General features: G+C 40.7%; 1 long non-coding RNA gene across 1 annotated transcript; it reads right to left on the bottom strand.

The window, feature by feature from the left end:
* Positions 1–881: 881 nt before the first annotated feature.
* LOC103466735 (uncharacterized) lies at positions 882–5,454 on the bottom strand. The gene is made up of 3 exons (XR_533978.1): positions 5,231–5,454; positions 4,242–4,469; positions 882–1,228 (listed from the first exon to the last, which is right to left on the bottom strand). It is a non-coding gene; the product is annotated as an uncharacterized LOC103466735 (long non-coding RNA).
* Between the last annotated feature and the right edge of the window lie 2,028 nt (positions 5,455–7,482).

Here is a 7,482-nt window from a genome sequence, read left to right as displayed (position 1 = left end):
CCTTTCTTTTCTGCCATCATAGAGATCGAGTCCCACACCTTCACCCAGCACAAAAACATTAGGACTGTCCTCCTAACTGACATAAAACAAACAAAGCAACTTATACAACAAAAGATTTTAACATGTAAAATGAAACCCGCCTCTAAAGTCTAGTGGGAGAAACGACTCGCAGTTTTTTACGGAAGACAAAAGCAAAATGCTACAAACGCTAAAATGTGACGCTTCTCCATTTTTATTTCCATTTTTTAAAGAAGGAAGTTGTGCTGACGTCTTTAGAGGTTTTTGTGTCGTTTCCTTCAGTTATTCTTGTTGCAGCGCTCCCACAGGCGAGGAGGGAAACAGGTTTTTTCAAATTGTTTAGTTTATTTGACTCGGTGCAGTTTGAAAGAGCTGAAATTGTAAAAAATGTTGCAACTTTTGTCCCAAATCAAACCAAATCTAAAACATCCTGAAAGCTACTGCCCTTCTCTTATAGAAAGTATTAATAGAAAACATGACAGTTATTGTTAAACGAAAACAAATCTCTCTCTGGGATTCTTTTGAGTAAATATGCACAAATTAATGGCTACTTTTCTAAATATTTCCACTCTGAGATCCTTCTGCTGCAATAAAACATTCATTAATTTATGGATGAATGTTTCGCAGCAGCAAGGGACAAAACACCAAACGTCCCATCTGAACTCAGGAAGTGCTGTGTTGCAGTATTTAGACTGAATGACGGGGCATTTCATAAAACAGTCTGCTGAGTGTGTGTTTAATAAACGCATCAAGTCGGCCAAGGTTAGGCTGCAAATCTGACACATAACTGGCAGAACTGATACCAGGACATGTCAGATAGGTGTTATGACAAGAAATCTAAATAATTACACCCACTGCTGAGAGCGGAAAAGTGAAAATTTAATTCGATTTATTCTTGGAAAACGTCGGCTCAAGGACTGAGGAAAGGTAATCCGATACTCCGGCCGCACTGCTGATCAGAACGATCCTGCCACATAAACAAAACGTCTGTGTCAAGTCCAAAGATAAATCCTGCTGAATGGACTCTCCAACGGTCCGGGTTTGAAAATGACAAGCGTTCGCTGTGATCTCAGAGACAGACTGCTGGGTTTCCTGCCACGTTTCGGCGGAAGAAATCCGACTGATTGGCTGCCAATACGACATGTTTGCACACAAACTCTCAACAGACGGCAGCAGGATTTCTGCAGGAGGAGCAACCTGAGAACTGAAGCTGGAAATACAACAGAAACGGCAATAATTACTGCATGTTTACAGAAGCCAGAGATATTTTGGACGTACACACAACACTGTAGGAATAAATAAAGTTTATTCAGCTTTGCTCTTCTTAAAGGTGTTTTATTTTGCTTCCTAAAACAGGTTAGGAAAGGTCTATATGTAATAAAAAACATCTTTATTATATTTTTTGCACAAAATCATCCTCTTAGATGATGAGCTGCATTATGTCACTTTTATAAAACATGTTTTTTACGCATCCGTTAAAACTGTCATCATGTCAAGACTGGTTATTATGAGACAGATGATCCCAGAGCTACTTCGCCGTTTGAAGAAATGCACAGCTCCCGACCAGAAACAACCAATCAGAGGCAGGAGGCAGGTCTTAGCGCTGTTACTCAACACCATGTACATGCTGCTAAATATGCTAATGGCGGAGAAACAACTTACAGTTACAAGAAAACAGCAGAAGGTATGGGGGAATGAGCAGCACTGCATGGAGCTGCATGATTGACAGCGGTAAGACCCGCCTCGTTGCTCTGATTGGTTGTTTCTCGTTGGCGCTGGGAGAAGGCTGAGGAGTTTGATATTTTTTCACACATTATCTGCCTCAAACCAAACGACATGGTGACAGTTTAAACAAATGTGTAAAAACATAAATTTTGTGTGAAAATTACATACAGCAGCTCTAAATCCATTTAAGCTGCTGCCCCCCAACTGAACCGTTGCAGCCTACAGTGAAAATGGCTGCGCAATGATCCACAATTATGCAACTGTGCATCTTTGAAAATCAGAAGTGGAGCCTCCTGCACAACCAACAAGAATGCAGCAAATGGTTTCCAGATATTAAGTCAACAACAAAACACTTGTCTTTCCAGCAGTCATTGTACAGCACATCCATCGGTAAACCAGCTGCTGGAGTTCTGTGTTGCTATGTAACGAGTGGAACTCTGCTGGGGTTTCTAGGTAACAGGCAGAACGCTTTTGGGGTTGCTAGGTGATGGGTAGAACCCTTCTGGGGTTGCTAGGTAACGGGGCAGTGCCTGCTGATTTGTGACATCACATTCCAGAGGTTTCTGAAACGGCTGATTTTCCAGACACCAAAAAACATTAATTTATTGCAAAAAAAGAAAACAGCTTGCTGTTTTTTTTTTTTTTTTCAATGCTGGGCTGAATGGAAGTACAAAACTGTGGAAAATATGAATTTTGCATAATTTGTCTGAAGCAGCCAAATGTATGTGTTTTGGGACGGACGACAGGGTCACTGTGTCTCTGGTCTATTCTGGTCATACAATCATTAAGCAGGTCTCTGTGATACTTTCTAGATGGGGAAAAAAAAACTCAGATTGAGCTCCAATCTCTGCCTCGGTTTCTGACAGCCGTCCAAGCCTTGTCAGGAAGACGTGAACGATTGTCTCTCTCTTGCCTAATGATGCCAACAGGAGGAAACCAGCCCAGACTGACGATGTCTCTGCTTTCCAAAAACCTCAAAAGGAAAAGGGTTTGAGACCTTCTCAGTTATAGAGTCCAAAAGTTATTTTAGTGGAAATGTTTAGAGGTCTGACGACAACTGAAGATCAAAATTGTGGGCGACACATAAATGTCTGCTTCTACTTTTGTTTTGCTCTGTTAGAAAAATAAAAATAAGAAACGGTGGATGGTATTTATATTTCACCATCAGGAGAGTTTGGTGGCAGTTTCACCCAAAGTAACAGCAGGTAACCTGAGAAACACGAGGTATTTATTTATAATAAATGTATTTCCTTGTCTTTTATGTAAAAACAAAAGGTTTGATGTAAGAAGGCGCGTCATCAAAGAACACACAATGAAGTTAAAACTGATCCTGGATGGTGACGTGTTCTGGTATCCATTATGAACACCAGGTGCCCCATTACGGTTCGTTATCCTGTTGGCTCTACGTCTGGTTGCTGCATAATAACATCAGAGGAAACTTATTCATGAGATATGGCCTGGATTTGTCTCTGGAGAACTTAATTAAGGGTCGCAGGCTGTGTAGCTGTTAGACCTTCTGTTAGCTTACTGCTAACAAAAGCTGTTAGCACTCTTTCCTGTCTGCTTTTTCTCCAGGTATTCAGGCTTTTGTCCCACAATCCAATAACATTGATTGTTTGTCATGTTTGGGTTTTCTGACGCAGATTTTCTGGAAGAAACATGGAGTTCATTGACACCAGCCATGTTTAGTCCTCTTTAATCCAACTCTAGTCGGTTTGTATAGAAAGTCAGATTCGATTGGGGATTTGTGAATGCATAATCGAACTCTGGTTCACCTACAAAACCTCGGTCTCAGTTTAGTTTGAATGCATATGTGAACAAGAAGTGGTCCAGAGAGCGCTCCAAAAGCGCAGGGTATTCTGGGTAAATACAACCAATACAAACACACTAGCCTAACGCTAGCAGGAGAAATGGCTCGTAGTCTTTTGCTGAAGACAAAAGAGAAATCCTGATGGCACTCCATGTTTGTTTACATTTCATGAAGAAGGAAGTTGAGCTCAGGTTTTCTTCAGAGGTTTTTGGTGCAACGCCTCCACAGGCGAGGAGGGGAACAGGTTTTTCAAAGAGTTTGGATTGTAGCAACAAATGTTACAACTTTGATCCCCAATCAAACTGAGTCTTGTGGGCAATAAGGTTGGAAAACAGCCTTAGTCTCATTAGAATCAGTCTTCTGATTCTAAAGAATCAAAAGCTGGTTAGCTAAAAATTTGTTCCAATGATTAGACCAAACCTAATGCATTCTTTCTGGAATACGGCTCCCATCACAGTGAGAAACACACACACCTCCCAATTGTGCATGTGGGCAAGTTGTTAGGAAATCTAACATGTATTTATCACTAAAACCTCCTTCACCTGAATCAGTGCATGCTGATAAACTGAACAAACCAGTTGGAACCTTGGGAAAAAAAGCGATCTAAAGCGACGTCTCCTTTTTCCCAGCTAACGATGAGCTTTTGTTTTCTCTGATAAATAACCGTTTGTGCCGATCCGTCTCCCACCTGCTGACCTGCGGCACACTGCCAGCCTCTGGGTCCGCCTCGGTTCCTCTGAGGGTCTTTGGAGGTCTCAGTACATCTGCCCACATCCAGTGTCCATCCGTCCATCTGCCCGTCCGTCCCCGTCCTCGAGCCTCTGAACCCAGAATCTCCAGAGTCCAATCAGCTCAAACAATCCGGTCAGCGTGCTGCAGCATCAGGTACCGGATCCCCACTCTGCCTGCTCTCCATCTATGTGGAGATTAAATGATTATTTACCCAAAATAACCACAAGATTATTCAGATTATCTGTATTAATTATTAATTTTATGTCTGAAGTGATATTTTATACTCAAAAAATCCCCCTGCCTCCTGCATTCAATCCCCTGTGGAAGCTCAGCCACGCCCACAGATCATCTTTGAAAGTGGGCGGAGCCAAGAGTCAAAGAGGGGCGTGGTCATGCATTAACCACGCCCCTTGTCGGCCACGCCCAGCACGTCCCAGTAAGGACGAGGGAAAGCACTGTTGCCAACTTACTCACTTTGTTGCTTAGAATTAAACAAATTTACTCAAAAATGTCACAACTTGCACTGAAACTTAAAGACAGCATCCCGAAGGTCCAATTTATACAGTTTATCCGCATAAATCAGTTGTTTTGTGGTTCAGTTGCCCTTTAATGTCAAAATGCAAATTGATTTTTACGGCATAATGACAGTTGATGCAAAATGTAAATAACTGCTTAATTGGAAAATTCTCCTTGTTCATTGGGCCAACAGTGACTCCTAGTGGTTAATTTATGCATTAATTTTAAAGAACGGTAGATTTTTTCTTTGTTTATTCTGTGGTTACCTAGCAACACCCTGCGAGATGAGACAACGTTAGATTATAAAGAAACCCGGAGAAAATCTTTAAAACAATAGCACTGAGTCTTAATTCTAACTGTATTCATTTTAAATGGTAAAAAAATTAGCACTGAAGCTACATCCTGAGAACATTAGCATTGGACAATTACCTTCTAAAGTTAGAAGGTAATTAAAGGCAGCACTGACGATGGAGCTAAAACGATTAGCACTGAAGCTAACAGCCACAAAACCAAAAACCCAACACTGAAGCAAAATGCTAACAAACATTAGCATTGAAGCTAAAAGTGACCAATATTAGCAATGAAGCAACAGCAACAACCAACTTAACTTAATGTCCAGACAATACATTTGATAAAGTAGATGTAACAGGTAAAAGCAGTAACGATACGTATCCATGGCAACCACTTAGGGTCAGTAAAATCTGTCCTGTTAGCCGTTTCCCAGTATGTAACATAAAATGTGTGGTAGCATTGACATTCATTGACCGACCTAATTAACAGAGGTCCAGTCAGTTGGTGCTGCTCGTCTCACTGTTGGTCTTCGCCATTAAACACATTTTTACTTCAAATCTGCTTAAAAAAAACACACAAGAAGATCAGTTTTCTCATATGCAGCAGCAACACACAATGTTTTATTTCCAGATGAAATGAAAGGAACGAGTAATTATCCCAACAAAGCCGATTTACCATGAGAGTCCATCTCTCATGCAGCAGCGAGCTCCTAATCAGAGCGGTGTGACAGCCATCCAGCTCGCTGCCAGCTCAGCCTTATGGCTCCAAACTGAATGATATCCAACAGGACCCCTGATGATAAACACTGCCAGCCTCCGTCTTCCTCTGCCTTCACTCCTTCGCTGCCCCACTTCCATTATTTACTGTCCTTTATCCTCTCGTTTCATTCATGCTGCTAATGGCGTCTACAAAGGCCTTTGCTGTTGTCTTCTCATCTTTATGAAGGTTTTTCTTCGCACAGATGAAACCCAAATCTATAAAACATGAAGCAAAAGTCTATCTACAAATTAGTTTACAATGTAGTGTAGTGATTCGAGCACTTAGAAAGGATTAGAGCCACTGAGAAAAACCTAAAGAATTGTTCTGAGAAAAAAGTCAGGATGATGAGGTTAAAATTATAATTATGAGAAAAGATTCAGAGCTTAGGCATAACTAAAAGTCATGACTTAATTAAAAACATAAGAAAAAAGTTTAACTTCTGAGAAAAAGTCAAAATTCAGAGATTAAAGTTGGAATTCATTTTTTCCAAAAGTCCTAATCATTTTCTCTGTTATGATGTATGATGAGTATTAGTGCCACACTAGGAAAATGAATGCAATAAAATTATAATAATAAAGTCATATGGCAATAAACTTAAAGTAACATGATAATAAAGTTCGTAATCTTATTTTTTATCATGGCTCTTTTTCTCTGTCAGAAAATTTCACGTTCAGGTTTCCCTGGCGTTTTTCTGAGTCTGTTTTGTTTTTCTCGTCCTTCTGCTGCTGCATCTTCACAGCTTTCAGAGCTGAAACCTTTTGAAAAAGCCGACGAGTTTAAAGGACATTTCAGGACAACAAAGTTCACTGTAAACACAAGCAGTCCAGTTTCATTTTGGGCCCAAACCAAGCCAAATAAAGCCAGCCAGAGTAATCCCGCTATTAAACATTAATAAAGGCTATTAATGTGGGAGGTCCAGATGGAGGGACACCTAATAACAAAGACGGCAAAGAAAAAGCAGGCTGTGCACAATCTGTCTGCAATAACCTCCCACCAGAGAGCAACAAACAGATTTTAATGAGAAAAACAGCTCCTGTGAGGCTGAACCACCATGACTCGACTCGTGTAGGTCAGGAAGGTTTGTGACGAGAAGAAAGAACTGTATTCATCTGAACACGCTAACGCTAACGTTAGCGTGTGCAGGGGAGATGTTAACACGGATCATGACACTGATTTACAGCCAGGAAACACACAAAACGCAGAAAGACGGACAAGTTTCACTGCTTTTTCTTTAAATATTGTTTATTATTAGTTATTACTAGTTATAAGTTGAGTTCAACATCTGCTGAAAGTTTTTACACATCTTCAGGTACAGGTGTTTATTTGCTAATTAGCTCAAATAGCAACAACAACAAAAACAATCATATGGCAGCGACTGAATGAATCATGCAGTATTTTCTGCATCCTGGACTTTAAATCAAGAATCAAAATTGTGGAGAAAAGGAGATTTAAGTAACTTTTATTGTGTTTTTATTGGAGGTGCAACATAACCTGCGATTCAATTCGCTATATATATTTGCACAAATTGGAATTATGATCGTCAGGCGGATTGGGGCAGCGTCTGCCGTGAAGCGGGCGCTGTACCGGTCCGTCGTGGTGAAGAGAGAGCTGAGCCAAAAAGCGAAGCTCTC

The sequence above is a fragment of the Poecilia reticulata genome, linkage group LG6, assembly GCF_000633615.1.
Source record: "Poecilia reticulata strain Guanapo linkage group LG6, Guppy_female_1.0+MT, whole genome shotgun sequence".
Taxonomy (NCBI): domain Eukaryota; kingdom Metazoa; phylum Chordata; class Actinopteri; order Cyprinodontiformes; family Poeciliidae; genus Poecilia; species Poecilia reticulata.
This window is presented reverse-complemented; position numbering and strand designations above follow the sequence as displayed.